At 40.1% G+C, this 16,315-nt stretch overlaps 1 long non-coding RNA gene across 1 annotated transcript; it reads right to left on the reverse strand.

Annotated features, from left to right (window-relative positions):
• Nucleotides 1–8,204: 8,204 nt before the first annotated feature.
• Nucleotides 8,205–14,958, reverse strand: LOC138961417 (uncharacterized). Its single transcript, XR_011454176.1, has 3 exons — nt 14,807–14,958; nt 8,854–11,899; nt 8,205–8,363 (listed from the first exon to the last, which is right to left on the reverse strand). It is a non-coding gene; the product is annotated as an uncharacterized lncRNA (long non-coding RNA).
• Between the last annotated feature and the right edge of the window lie 1,357 nt (nt 14,959–16,315).

Below are 16,315 nucleotides of genomic sequence, written 5' to 3' on the forward strand. Positions count from 1 at the left end.
GTTATCTCAGAAGTTTATACAGCTAGACCTCTGAAACTTTGCACACTTTTAGGGTTTGATGATTTCACGAAGTGACCGCAGTTTCGTTGACCCTCATCAAATTTTGGGGTCACAGCGGGTCATGTTCGTTTAATAAAAACTTAACGTTGATGTTATCTCAGATGTGTTTTTTAGCTAGAGCTTTAACCCTTAGGCTGGTTGTCGCGACATCTATGTCGCGCTACTTTACGTATGCTGTCACCTGGTTGTCACGACATATGTCGCGCTATTGGCTCAGTCTGTTTGGTGTTTCCGATTACCTCCCATTGATGCGAAAACCTATATGACTGTTTTTTTGTTATGTTTCTCTCTGTTAATTCACCAGTGGCTATGTAACATGTGTTACAGAATTGCACCGTGTAAGGGTTAATAGTACGCACACTTCTAGGTTTTGATAATGTACCAACTTGACATAAGATTGTGGGCGGGATGTAGCTCAGTCGGTAGCGCGCTAGATTTTGTATCCAGTTGCCTGCTGTCAGCGTGAGTTCGTCCCCACGTTCGGCCGGAGATTTTTATTTCTCGAGTCACTTTGTGTGCAGACTCTCCTCGGTGTCCGAACACCCCCGTGTGTACACACAAGCACAAGACCAAGTGCGCACGAAAAAGATCCTGTAATCCATGTCAGAGTTCGGTGGGTTATAGAACCACGAAAATACCCAGCATGCTTCCTCCGAAAGCGGCGTATGGCTGCCTAAATGGTGGGGTAAAAACGGCCATACACGTAACAATCCACTCGTGCAAACCACGAGTGCACGTGGGAGTTTCAGCCCACGAACGCATAAATAGAATAAGAAGACGACATAAGGTTGATTGACCTTCGTCACAGCCCACTTCGTCAACATCACGGGCCAAAGAACAGGCCTGGGAAATGATACGCCTTTCGTCGTATTTACGACGACAGTCCTTTTCTAATTGTGTAAGAAAAGAGCCTCCGTGTGCCCTTAAAATGCTTAAAACGCAACATTTTCCCGTCAGTACGCCCAAACCACTTTTACTCATTCCCAGGCCTGAAAGAATCTAGACACAGCCATCGTCGAACGCTGAAGAAGAAGAAGATTGACCTTCGTCAAGTTTTGGGGTCACAGGGGGTCATGTTCGAATCAAAATATCTTAACATTGATGTTATCTCAGGTGTTTTTGAAGCTTGAGCTTTGAAACTTTGAACACTTGAAGGATTTGATCATCTACCTACGTGACCCTAGTTTGGTTGATCCCTGTCACATTTTGGGGTCACAGTGGGGTCAAGTTTGTAAAAGCTTTACATTGCGGTTTTCTCAGTTATTTTTTTATTAAATTTCACTGAATTGTATGTGTTATTAACCAGCAGACATTACCAAAATTTTGCTTATTTTTATCAAATTTTAGAGTCCCAGCAGTTAGTGGAATCCTCCTTTTAAGACCTACAAGACCCTTAAGGCTTATGGACATGACGAAGAAAAGTCATATAAAGCAATTGCTTTTCTTGATTTATTTCTTTGCAAAATTGAAGAAAGTGGATTAAATGGGTTACACACCTTTTCTCAATGATATATATTAAAAATAATGGTCTTGATTCTCGGTCATGAAAAAGCACTTTGACCATTACTTTTTAATATTTACTGAGCATGTTACCTGTACTTATTTCCCAATAACTCTTTAATCAGAATTTGTGTGGTGAAATCACATATGGAAACGGATCTCTGTTTGTTATATTGCAGGTGGAAAATGGTGATTCATGGGGCAATCGATGGGCTTTAGCCGGGCCACTACCTTCCTCCATGCCACCGAAACAACAGGTCAGAGACCGTTCGGATCTGTTTTTTGGGTGGAACCCAACGCTTTGGACTCCCGTCAAGAGTCCGCATGGACCATGGTGGCGAGAATCTGGATGTCGTCGCCCTCATGAATGAACACAGGGGAGAAGGAGAGGCAGTGCGATGCAAGCCGCAGTGACCATAACCAAAGGATCGAGCGTCTCTGGCTCGACGTCTGGAAAGATGTGGTGAACCCTTACCATGACCTGTTTACTGCAATGGGAACACCACAGGCAAAGTGGTCTGGGATACTGAACATGGACAATCCCATTCACTTGTGGGCCCTCCACTATGTTTTTCTGCCCAGGCTGAACCGGTCCCTACAGTGGATTGTGGAACAGAAGAACCACCAACCCCTGAGGATAGAGCGCAACACAAGAACTCCCCTGCAGCTCTTCTTCAGGGGATGCTGGAGAGACGAGCCAGCACATCCACAGCAGTACAGGACTTCTGGAAAGGGAGAAGCCTTCAATCGATAATCGAGGACCATCCTTTGCCAGACAGTCGTTAGGATGTGCCTGCCACGGCTTGCCCCCTCTCTGAGGAACAGCTCGTGCAACTAACGGAGCGCATTGACCCTCGGAGTGGGCCACCCACCGATCAACATGGTCAGATGTTGTTCTCCAGTTCGTTGCCAACATGCTCGAGTAAAAAAAAAGTTAGCTTGTGGACACCCCAAACCTGAAGTGTATAGCAGACCTGTGAACCCATACGATTTTGCCATATTTTGTACGCTTGATTGTCCAGACTACAAGCAGATTGGTCAGTGGAATCACAAGAAAAAATTCATTGTCTACTTTTATTTACAAGCGCATTCCAAAGCCGATCCAGTGTTTTGACACATGATTACTGCTTTTGTCAATGAAAGAGGCATTCGTTTTAAATTGTAAACTTATTAGGCTACTTGCCCTATCCGCTCTAGCACGTAAGTCGTGCAATAAATCATGTGCAATATCTTGCATGGCGTTGGGAGGTGTGCCTCAATTTGCGCGGTTTGCTGTGAGACCCTCAGTAGTAAAGGATGTGTCCTGGGTGCAGACACTTCGCCTTCAAAAAAGTTAATTTGCACTGAGCAGCATTGTGCTGCAACAATGAAAGCCTCAAAAACAATCATAAAGTTTGTTCAAAGTACCAAGCATGGTAGAAGGTATAAGCAACTGTTTTTTTCAAATTGGTTTAAATCTGCGCTCTAATTCTAACCAATCTTTGTAAAGTGGAAAGTCATTCAAATAAAGCGAAATTATGTCCGCTGTGTATTTTATTATTTTTAAACACAGGTACTGCACCACGAAAACAATATTGCTAAAAAAAAAAAAAAAAAAATATGTACACTTTGTGAAAGAAAGTTGTAAAGAAAGTTTTACACAATGATTTGCCATTAGGTTACCTGTTTAATTGCACCAAACAGACATGGGATTCTTCCGTAAAATTACGGAATTCCGTAAATTTTTAGGCTCCAGGGATCATTCTTGAGATTCGTGCAAATCCGCTGAGAAAATGTTGGGGTATATGTAGGTAAAGACCCAAGTTTTTCGGCCGGTCCGCTGATCGCGACGCTCCATTCCATACTATTCTTGAACGGTTGGTTCCTAAAACGGTCGACTGTTGCTGGTCTATCCGTATGGGAACGCGCTCTGTGTCTTTGTCTCCTACAGTCACCGTTTCAACGTAGCTATCGGGGATTCAGTATAAGCTAAAGCATACCGTATGAGAATGATTCGGCGCCATTTTTACATCGCTTCGAGCCACTTGCCAAAATGATGAGGAAGCTAAAGCGAGACGAAACCGTTCTATCCCGGGAAATTGACCAGCAGAAGTACAAGAAAAATCTCTGGAGATTCGACTGGCTCGATGAAGTTGTATCATTGAGCTGGAAATACGAGAAAGGCCAGAAGACACAAGACGTGAAACTGAAAGTTGGCGATGCTTTTGCTAAAATCAACTTGCCGGGAAAAACTTAGTGCACTTTGTGCAACGATGTTAATGTTATCAACTACGGTTCCAATGGAAAGACTGCCCTCAAAAGCCACTTGAAAAGCAACAAGCACCTGACTATCCTGAAAACCCAGTCGTGTAATCAGTCACTGGGGTCGTTTGGCACCGACGAGGTAAGAACATTGAAACCACACCGTCACACGCCACCACCCCCCCCCCCATCCCCGCCTCTCTCTCTCTCTCTCTCTCTCTCTCTCTTTCTCCTCCTTATTTTGAGTCTTAGCGTAAAATTAATTTGAGAAACATGGAAAGGGAGGGGGGGCTATGATTAAGCTGAAATATGCATTTCAGGGCCATTTTTGTGTGTCTAAAATACTAAAAACCTTCAGCTTCTGGGGGCTTTGCCCCCAGACCCCGACCAGGGGCGTTGCCCCTGGACCCTACTTTTTTTTCTCCTTAATTATCACTTTTTCTGAATCCCATGTCTGACCAAATTTCTTTTGATGTATCTATAGTATAGATTTATAAAGTTGAAAATTGCTGAAAGTTTTTAAAACAGACTATTGTTTTTGAAAAAGACCTTAGTGTATTTTTAGGTTTATTGATGCTAGATATATTTATATATATATATATATATTTATATATATATATATGGCTTGCCCAATCCAACGTATAAAGGAACTCATTGTTATTCAGCCATTAACCTTCGCCGGCACTCGTTATCGACTACACACGGACGCATTCGTGGGGCCGTGCAGACCCATGCTTCTCAAAGAAGGAAAAATGTGCATATCCTTCCGTGGCACTCGTGGGGCCGTGCAGACCCATGCTTCTCAAAGAAAGAAAAATATGCATATCCTTCCGTGGCACTCGTGGGTCCGTGCGGACACAGAAGGGTGTTTGATGCAAATATCTCTTAAACGAGTTGGAATTTTTTAATGAGCTTTTAGAAATGCCTCAGACACCTAAAAAGCTATCATCTCCTAAAAGCTCATTAAATTTCAGTGATAATTAATTAATTAATTAATGGTCAAATTTAGACTGCACACGGTATTTGGTAAAATATTATGGGTCTGCATGGCCCCACGAGTGCCACGGAAGGGTTTGCACAATTGTCCTTCTTTGAGAAGTATGGGTCCGCATGGACCCACGAGTGCCTCGGAAGGGTATACACGCTTTTCCTTCTTTGAGAAGTATGGGTCCGCACGTCCCCACGAATGCTTCCGTGTGTAGTCTAAATTTGACCATTAATTAATTAATTAATTAATTAATTATCACTGAAATTTAATGAGCTTTTAGGAGATGAAAGCTTTGTAGGTGTCTGAGGCATTTCTAAAAGCTCATTAAAAAAATTCCAACTCGTTTAAGAGATATTTGAGACAATGACAAAAGGTGACGTTTTCATGTCAGTATGTCCCAAATGACATCACCAGTACATTTTTCATTCTATCTAATCTGTTTTCGTTCTATTTTTTCTAATAACATGCGTTAACAATTGATTGCCAACTGGAATGGAAGAGCACAAAAAGTGTAACTTGATATGTAGTTTCTCTAGAGGGAAAAACATCTTCCACTTTCATGTCAGTGTGTCCCATGCAACATACATTTGCCAAACAGCTATGTGTAAGTAGATTATTTGTTAGTGGTATAGAAAATACTGATCAACAATCAAAGTCAGTTTTCACATTCATTTTCTACCTATTTCTTATTTGTTTATTCTTTTGGCAATGGTGAAATGTCAGCAATCGTGTGTCATTCGGGACAGTAGACATGACACCTGACCTTTTGTCACTGTCTCATTTGCAATCAAACACCCTTCTGGGTCCGCACGGACCCACGAGTGCCTCGGAAGGGTATACACGCTTTTCCTTCTTTGAGAAGTATGGGTCCGCACGTCCCCACAAATGCTTCCGTGTGTAGTCTAAATTTGACCATTAATTAATTAATTAATTATCACTGAAATTTAATGAGCTTTTAGGAGATGATAGCTTGTTAGGTGTCTGAGGCATTTCTAAAAGCTCATTAAAAAATTCCAACTCGTTTAAAAGATATTTGCAATCAAACACCCTTCTGGGTCCACACGGACCCACGAGTGCCGGCCGAAGGTTAAAGACATTTTCCGAATTACAATGGTTTAATAGCCAACTTGCACAATACCCCTTTTGAACAGCTCTCTGGTGCGAAAGATAAGGAAGGTTCACTTCCCTACGGGCAAACGTTTTGCTCTCACAAGCACTGGTGTTCTCTGGCTTGTGTAAAAAAACCAAAATAAAATCTCAATCGCCTTACTTTTGTATACAGGACATGCTTGGGTACTTTGAACGAACTAAAGGATTATTCTTGCGGCTATTATTGCCGCAGCCAATAAACCTTTAACGACTTTGTGTGTGTCGGTGTGTGAATGCTCTGATTTGTTTTGCTATTGTGTATTGCCGTGAGCTCTGGCGAGAAGGGGTGATTAATTTATGTTCATTATTATTATGTCTCACTGTGTTTTCACAGCTGTACAGAACAGTGAAAGGGATACTCGTTCAAACTTTGGTATGATGCCATGAGCGCCATAGTTTAACTAGAGTCAAATCAGTTATTTTTCTTTTTATATTCAATGGTGCCTCATTCACCCATATTCATCAGAACATAAGCTTTTTGCAACGTTCATTGAAGGTCAAGGTCCCTTTAAGTTACCTATCAAACCTCATAGTGGTGTTTATTGTTTATGGTTAGTGTTTTCCCCTGGAGCAATTTTTTGATTAGTGCTTTTGTGAACAAGAAACAATTAACAAGTGGCTCTATCCCATTCCCCCCCCCCCCCCCCCCCCCCCCCCCCTTCCACGTGGCGATATAACCTTCGTGGTTGAAAACACCAAAGAAAGAAAGTGTTTTAAACATTTTCAGTTCTCCATTTAGTTTGGTGAAGTAGTGTAGAGCATTTTTTGAACATCAATAATCATGTATGAATTTATTGCATGTTTGTTGCTAGAATATTAATCATTCTTCTGCTGAAGAACTTTGTGCCTGATGAAAGTAAACATTGTGGTCAGTCGCATAGGTACCCCCCGCGGGTTTGGGGGAAGAATTTACCCGATGCTCCCCAGCATGTCGTAAGAGGCGACTAACTGATTCTGTTTCTCCTTTTACCCTTGTTAAGTGTTTCTTGTATAGAATATAGTCAATTTTTGTAAAGATTTTACTCAAGCAGTATGTAAGTGTTATGTCCTTTGTACTGGAAACTTGCATTCTCCCAGTAAGGTAATATATTGTACTTCCCGCAGTGGGGCACTGCGGTTATGAAATTAAAGGCCCCTCCTGTTTTTTGGAACCGCAGGAGCTTTCTAGTTTGCTGTTAGGTAGATTTTTGGTTCCTCTTTCCTGTCATGCTCTCTTTTTCTTCATGAATTCTTTTCTTTGTTCTGCCTTCTTGCTCATTCACCTGTATTTTTTTCCAAAAATCTCTTCTCTTGCCGCTTGTCTCGCGATTCATGTATAGTTTAATCTGTTAGTGTTCTGATGTAAGTCCAGCAGTAGATAGGTTAAGCCTATTTTAACATACTGGAAACTGGTAATCTTCCAGTAGGTATTAATTTAGTTTTACTAAAGCCTGCTGGGACACAAGTAATGGGTTAGTGCATTTGTAAACAGGAATCGCTTGACAAGTGGCCCCCTTCATCCCCCCCCCCCCCCCCCCCTTCCTCGTCCTGATATGGCTCTGCGTAGTCGGCTGGACGTTAAGCAACAAATAAACAAACAAAATATATTGTACTACGTTGCAAGCCCCTGGAGCAAATTTTTGATTAAGTGCTTTTGTGAACAAGAAACAATTGACAAGTGGCTCTATCCCATCTCCCCCCGTCGCGATATAACCTTCGTGGTTGAAAACAATGTTAAACACAAAATAAAGAAAGAATAGGCACCCCCTAAAATCAAAGGTGAGTTTTAGATACTAAAATGTGCCAACAATTTTAACAGCACACCCGAGTCCCCTTTTTGACTCACATGCGTAGCAAAAGTGAGTCTATGTACTCACCCGAGTCGTCCGTCCGTCCGTCCGGAAAACTTTAACGTTGGATATTTCTTGGACACTATTCAGTCTATCAGTACCAAATTTGGCAAGATGGTGTATGATGACAAGGCCCCAAAAAACATACATAGCATCTTGACCTTGCTTCAAGGTCAAGGTCGCAGGGGCCATAAATGTTGCCTAAAAAACAGCTATTTTTCACATTTTTCCCATTTTCTCTGAAGTTTTTGAGATTGAATACCTCACCTATATATGATATATAGGGCAAAGGAAGCCCCCATCTTTTGATACCAGTTTGGTTTACCTTGCTTCAAGGTCAAGGTCACAGGAGCTCTTCAAAGTTGGATTGTATACATATTTTGAAGTGACCTTGACCCTGAACTATGGAAGATAACTGTTTCAAACTTAAAAATTATGTGGGGCACATGTTATGCTTTCATCATGAGACACATTTGGTCACATATGATCAAGGTCAAGGTCACTTTGACCCTTATGAAATGTGACCAAAATAAGGTAGTGAACCACTAAAAGTGACCATATCTCATGGTAGAAAGAGCCAATAAGCACCATTGTACCTTCCCGCAGTGGGGCACTGCGGTTATGAAATTAAAGGCCCCTCCTGTTTTTGGAACCGCAGGAGCTTTCTAGTTTGCTGTTAGGTAGATTTTTGGTTCCTCTTTCCTGTCATGCTCTCTTTTTCTTCATGAATTCTTTTCTTTTTTCTGCCTTCTTGCTCATTCACCTGTATTTTTTCCAAAAATCTCTTCTCTTGCCGCTTGTCTCGCGATTCATGTATAGTTTAATCTGTTAGTGTTCTGATGTAAGTCCAGCAGTAGATAGGTTAAGCCTATTTTAACATACTGGAAACTGGTAATCTTCCAGTAGGTATTAATTTAGTTTTACTAAAGCCTGCTGGGACACAAGTAATGGGTTAGTGCATTTGTAAACAGGAATCGCTTGACAAGTGGCCCCCTTCATCCCCCCCTTCCTCGTCCTGATATGGCTCTGCGTAGTCGGCTGGACGTTAAGCAACAAATAAACAAACAAACAAACAAACCATTGTACCTCCTATGTCTTGAATTAACAGCTGTGTTGCATGACCTTGGATGACCTTGACCTTGGGTCAAGGTCACATGTATTTTGGTAGGAAAAATGTGTAAAGCATGCGAGTCGTATGGGCTTTGCCCTTCTTGTTACTTTAGTTGCAAGATCAGTACATGTTCTATCACGGAATTTTGTTTTGTTTTTGTAATTATGTGTATTTAGAGATTTTTCAAACCAAACTATTAATCTTTGAGCTCAGATGTCCTACTTTTTGACGTATTGGTATGTTTATTCAAGGTAAGCTAGACGAATCATTTGTATCAGGAAACTAAAATAAATGAAATTCTGATTTTATGTGAAAAATTGAATCAGTATCACAACAATTTCAAAAATTATTCATATTATGTGCTGGTTAATGACTATTACATTTGCAAGCCAAAGCTCTGTTTGCATTCTGAATTTTGCATGTAAATGTCCCATTTCAAAGATCACCTATATATTTAGGTGTGTGTGTAGTCTTTTTAAGAACATCAATTATATACATTTATTGGATCTTGATTGCTTGAATGTGTATGACACATAATTCTTGTGTATGAATAAATGTGTATGACAAGTTTGAATATTGGATAATACAAATTGTTTGTATGGATTTTGATTCCTGTATGGTGAGGCAATGAACATGTGCGAGTGAGATGTCTATGATGGACAGCAAAATGTAGTTATGGATTCATGGCTGCTAGTCTCATTTCCAGTCATATTAAAAAAAACAAGTTGTTTTTACAAAAACACAAAACATAACTCAAGTTGTCTGCCACAAATACAATTAATTTTAATCAAACAAGTGTCATGCAGAAAATCCACTTTAAATAAGGAAAATCATCACAAAATGGAATGCATACTTTATGTTTATCACATCACAAGACACACTGGTAATACTTGGCAGGTGAGAGTTAACCCATCACACAATGGAATGAATATTTTTATCACATCATTAGACTGGTATTACTTGGCAGTTGAGAGTTAACCTATCACAAAATGGAATGAATACTTAATTTTTATCCCATCATAAGACTGGTAATACTTGGCAGTTGCGAGTTCATCCATCACAAAGTGGAATGAATACTTTAATTTTATCACATCATAAAGAATACATCGGTTCTACTTGGCAGGTGACAGCTGAACAGTTAGCAAAACAGTCACTATTTAATACTGGTTACAGAGACGAGGAATTGAGGCTGAAATTTATAAACTAAACAAGAAAGCTGAAATTGTGTGAGCCGTTTGTTCGTTCATGGGCTGAAACTCCCACGGCTTTTACGTGTATGACCGTTTTTACCCCGCCATTTAGGCAGCCATACGCCGCGTTCGGAGGAAGCATGCTGGGTATTTTCGTGTTTCTATAACCCACCGAACTCTGACATGGATTACAGGATCTTTTTCGTGCGCACTTGGTCTTGTGCTTGCGTGTACACACGGGGGTGTTCGGACACCGAGGAGAGTCTGCACACAAAGTTGACTGTGAGCAATAATAAATCTCTCGCCGAACGTGGGGACGAACTCGCGCTGACAGCGGCCAACAGGACTGAGCTACATCCCCGCCCTTGTGTGAGCAGTGACCTTCACTACAGAGGAGTGTAAAACTATAAAAGGAAAAGCAGTAGACAACGCCAGTTTTGGTTAATTTGGTAAAACATAAAAACAGACTATCGTTACACAGGGCACGAATATCACATTATCATAACTGTTACAAACGCTTTTGAGTTTATTAATTTGTATACCATTATGAGACAGTATAACAAAGTTGTTAGCGTGCAATTGATTTGTTTGTATCCGGTTTATGGTGTATATTGCCAAGTTTTGTATGGGACACTGTAACGCTAGTCCGAGTGCTTTTGATATTTTGCTGGCAACGTGTTATTCGTGTAGTAGGGGGGTTGAACCATTTATTCTGTACATTAGGTAACTGATACCTGATATGATGTGAAGTGCTTAGTTTACTTGATCAATAGTCGAGAGAAATACAATGCTTTACATGTTTTCCATGGACAGCGTTACACGGAACACGAAAAGCAGGCAACATAATGACAAACAGTGGTGCAAAAAAACAAATAAGAACAGAACACACTCTTGAAACACAACGGCAATTTAAATAATGCAAAACACAAACATCAAATCTTCGAAAGTCTCTCTCTTGCATTTAATAGCAAGTAAGAAATGATGTACGGTACAGGCACCCAAAATAAAGCTTATTTTACTGAGAGAAAAAACCCACACACACCTTGTCTTAATAATTTTAAGATTTCAAAGTTCAACGTTAAACACCCCCCCCCCCCCCCCCCCCCTGCAAAAAGCAAAGAAAACAATCAAAACAAAAACAAGGTATGTAAAGGAGTATAGGAAACCGGTTAAATCAGGGTCATGTTTTTTTTTTTCCTTTGCAGCATGACCTCAAATAATTCAGTTTGAATACATTTGTGAATTCTCTTCAAAATTGCAGAACAAACATTTTTTCGCAGGGTGTGTACAGAAAGAAACACCAACACCTACGGCTACCAAGCAAAAATAATGCGAAACACAAACATCAAATCTTCGAAAGTCTCTCTCTTGCATTTAATAGCAAGTAAGAAATGATGTACGGTACAGGCACCTAAAATAAAGCTTATTTTACGGAGAGAAAAAAACCACCCACACCTTGTCTTAATAATTTTAAGATTTCAAAGTTCAACGTTAACACCCCCCCCCCCCCCCCCCAGGGTGTGTACAGATAGAAACACCAACAGCTACGGCTACCAAGCAGAAACTAATCGCACCATTGAAGGAAAGTTTTTACAATAAATAAAATCCACCCCCTTCAAGAACAGCCTGGGACAGCTTCTGCCTCAGTTCTTGACGTGTGGGGCAGACACCTGCATTCTGAGGGCACAAGTTGACACTCTGGGGAGTGGCTTTTCGGGTGTGTCCACAAACACCACGGTCAGAGGACTCTGGTACCCTCCTGGTACTGTGGACCGGCTCCCAGACATGAAAAACACGAAATCTGAGATGGTGGTTTCTCCGCACTTTCCATCTGAAACAAGACAAAAAAGAAATTCTGAAATAAAGGAAACATCATCCCGCTTTCTTAATAAGCATACAAGTACCAGGACTCAAAAGAGAGGGAATTATTGCATGCTTGTGTTCATTTGTAGAAGCGTAGAAATGTTAAGCATGCTTTGCGACACAGAATGAAATGCTATTTTGAAAGCGTAACTTTTCTTGAGACTTTTTTTGAGCTGCTTGACGTTCAGTTTGATATGTGAAGGCAAACGAGATTCATTTTCCCAAATCTTTGGAGCTTTCAGGGGTAAAACCATGTGCTTATCATTTGCTGCTTTACATATAAGTTATTCTCCTGGGCCGTTTCCCATTTTGTGACATGTATTTTCAGTCCTTAAAACATGTATTAAATGGCAACTTGAATGTATACTCTCCCAAAAAAGAAACTTGACACAGGTAAACATTGATGTTTTTCAAATATATAATATATGTTAGAGGAAAGCACCAAAATTCAGTTTGAAGTTTGTCGGTTACATTGTTGCTAACAACTAACCCATAAAAAGAACATAATTGAACCAAGACTTTACTAAGTGGTCGCCCTTTTATTGAATTGCAAAAATTCTCGTCTGCACAAAAATCATGTGCATGGAGAGTATCGAGAGTATACATATTTTCTTTAGTAATAATTTTTTTTCCAGTAATACTCCAGGTTGTTAATGATGCAGACTTGCAACAAAACAACATAGAATATATATATATTATTTTCTTGGTAGTGTTAGCAGTATTCAAATTCATGTCACAACTTCCGGTTTCCATGTTATGAAGGTGCTTTACTTTAAAACCTTTGTACTTTTACTGAACACTAAGACAAACAAAATGTGCAAGTATTTGTTATTCTATCTCTGCAGGCCAAGGATATTTATGAAACTAGTATTTGTGAATGAAATTAATTTGTACAGCTTAAATGTCTCAAGTTAAATTTAATAAAAAGTCTACTTTATAACATGGTTTTCCCTGGTACACAGCTCTGGAGATTAAAGCTGTGGTCTATTTATGACTTTCCTGGGCTACGAGGTTGAAAAATAGGGATACAATCATGTACAGAATTCTGTACAGCAAACGCTACCCGAAACCCCACCTATACGGCGTGTATGACCTTGAGAGCTTCAGTCAACGCTTGAATTTTTCAGGGATAACAGCCGGTTTGCTCTCTCAAGACTGATCATATTTTATCTTCAAGAGAGATCAAGGGGAAAAAATAAAAGCCCCGGCGAAGATTCGAACTCTCGACTTCGTGTCTCATGTCCTAACCACTAGGCTACTGCGCCAATTGAGAAAATGAAGGAAAAACATTGATATGAATTCATGTTATGTTATTCTTGAAGCAGCATGATTTATATCTCTATCCGCCCATTGTTCAGAAGTTTGTTTGTTTGTTTGTTTGTTTGCTTGCTTAACGCCCAGCCGACCACGAAGGGCCATATCAGGGCGGAGCTGCTTTGACATATAACGTGCGCCACACACAAGACAGAAGTCGCAGCACAGGCTTCATGGCTCACCCAGTCACATTATTCTGACACCGGACCAACCAGTCCTAGCATTAACCCCATAATGCCAGACGCCAGGCGGAGCAACCACTAGATTGCCAATTTTAAAGTCTTAGGTATGACCCGGCCGGGGTTCGAACCCACGACCTCCCGATCACGGGGCGGACGCCTTACCACTAGGCCAACCGTGCCGGTTGTTCAGAAGTGAATACATGTATAACTATTTCTTAGATGTCTGGTTTCAACTGGCTTTGGAGAGATTCAATTACTGTTCTTGTCATTTTCTTGCATGTTGTAAATAGAGATATCGCAGCTATTTGCATGGCGCGAATGTCGTGTAGCATGACGGTGTAAACATGTACTGCGATTCTGTAAAACATGTTTGCAAATAAAGGCAAATTTTAATGTCAATTTTTACGTTTTTGCAACGCATAAATGATAATTCAAGCGTAGAATGATATAAAATTATCAATTTTTTTTATCTTTGACAATACTGGTGTAGTGGCCTAGCGGTTAAGACATCGGCCCCGACATTTCGAGGCCCCGATGCCTTGAGTTCGAATCCCTGCCAAGTCGTTTATTTTTTCTGCTCGATCCTTCTTGACAACAAATATGCTCAGCTCTGCGAGAGCAAACCGGATGTTACCACTGCAAAATTCAAGCGTTGACTGAAGCTCTCAAGGTCATACACGCCGTATAGGTGGGGTTTCGGGTAGTGTTTGCTGTACAGAAATCTGTACATGATTTTGTCCCTATTTTTCAACCTCGTAGCCCCGGAAAGTCATAAATAGACCACAGCTTTAACCCATATCAATCAAGGTTTGTTATGAACCAAACGGCTTTCCATATGAGATTATATACGTACCACTGCCGCCGCCACCAAATAATCATAATATACACTTTACAACGGATTACACACACACACACACACACAGATAACAAGGTAATCTTGAACTTTAGCGTGACGAAAATGGTGTACGTTGTCAACCATGGGACATCATCTACACGAAAGAGTTGTCTCCCTTGTCTGGTCACACGGATAATTCCTTCTTTGATGGGTCAAATGCATTCGTACAGTTCATCATCGGAGTTCATTCCGTAACTTCAAAGGGATCTAAAATGACTTGTTATGATTACAAGTACAGGTTCTACAAATTTGGAGACTTAAATGCCTCTGAATTAAGAGCTATGAATTTAACACGCTAAAGTTCAAGATTACCGATAACACGATATAGCAGCTAGTCTCTCGCACCGAATTCCAATATTTTGCATCTTTGGTCAAAAACGCGTACAGGCCTCCCTTCAAGTTCAACTTCTGGATGTGGATGCCCCACTGACTCGGTGTAGATCGTCACAAGAACCGAATTCGTCTGATAAAACAATTAACTTACCCTGCTGTGCGAGCCTGGGCAACAGCGTTAATTAAAACTGCACTCGCAAACCTTCCAAAACATCAGGGACATTTGCCACCCCCGCCATCTTGAGCTGTTCAGTCTGTCAAAAGGCGGCAAAGCGAGGCTATGAAGACGCGTATAAGCTTAGTGTTTTTCATGTGGATTCCCAGTCCAAGTTTTTAAGTCGCTTAACCACGTGACTTATAACTGATTATTACAGGTGTATTTATTATTAAATACAGGTGTATTTAATTTTAAATACAGGGGTATTTATTTTTAAATACAGGTGTAATTATGTTTAAATACAGGTGTATTTATTTTTAAATACAGGTGTATTTATTATTAAATACAGGTGTATTTATTTTTAAATACAGGTGTATTTATTTTTAAATACAGGTGTATTTATCATTAATTACACCTGTATTTTATAATAAATACAGGTGTATTTAATAATAAATGCACCTGTATTTAATAATAAATACACCTGTATTTAAAAATAAATACACCTGTATTTAATAATAATTACACCTGTATTTAAAAATAAATACACCTGTAATTTATAATAAATACACCTGTATTTAATAAAAAAATACACCTGTAATTAATAAAAAAAATACACCTGTAATTAATAATGATACTTATTGTATACGTTTAAGAAATAAATACAGCTGTATTTATCATTAAATACAGGTGTATTTATTTTAAATTACAGCTGTAATAGTTATGAGCCAAACGGCTTTCCATAGTCCTTTTGGCTCGCGTCCGCACGACGAGCGATGGCGTCGAGCGTTGCATGCTGGGCCAGATTGTGACGTGTCAGGTAGCCTGGATGGAGTGACTGGAGGCAACTCTTGGTTGGTTCCAAGAGTGGTTCTGTCCCTGCATTCACATGGTGACATCTGATTTTGCGCTGCTGAAACGTTGAAAAGCTCGAGTGACAAGGTTCTCCCCAAGGCTGTTAATGTTTCTTTCTTTTCTTTCTTTCTTTCTTTCTTTCTTTCTTTCTAGCTTGCTTTTTACATTTAGTCAAGTTTTGACTAAATGTTTTAACATAGAGGGGGAATCGAGACGAGGGTCGTGGTGTGTGTGTGTGTGTGTGTGTGTGTGTGTGTGTGTGTGTGTGTGTCTGTGTCTGTGTGTCTGTGTGTCTGTGTGTGTCTGTGCGTGTGTGTGTGTAGAGCGATTCAGACCAAACAACTGGACCGATCTTTATGAAATTTGACATGAGAGTTCCTGGGAATGATATCCCCTTTCGATAAATACTTTTGACGACGTCATATCAGGCTTTTTGTAAAAGTTGAGGCGGCACTGTCACACCCTCATTTTTCAATCAAATTGATTGAAATTTTTGTAAAGCAATCTTCGACGAAGGCCGGACTTTGGTTTTGCATTTCAGCTTGGTGGCTTAAAAATTAATTAATGACTTTGGTCATTAAAAATCTGAAAATTGAAATAATTTCTTTTTATATAAAACGATCCAAATTTACGTTCATCTTATTCTACATC

The sequence above is a fragment of the Littorina saxatilis genome, linkage group LG3 (assembly GCF_037325665.1).
Source record: "Littorina saxatilis isolate snail1 linkage group LG3, US_GU_Lsax_2.0, whole genome shotgun sequence".
NCBI lineage: Eukaryota > Metazoa > Mollusca > Gastropoda > Littorinimorpha > Littorinidae > Littorina > Littorina saxatilis.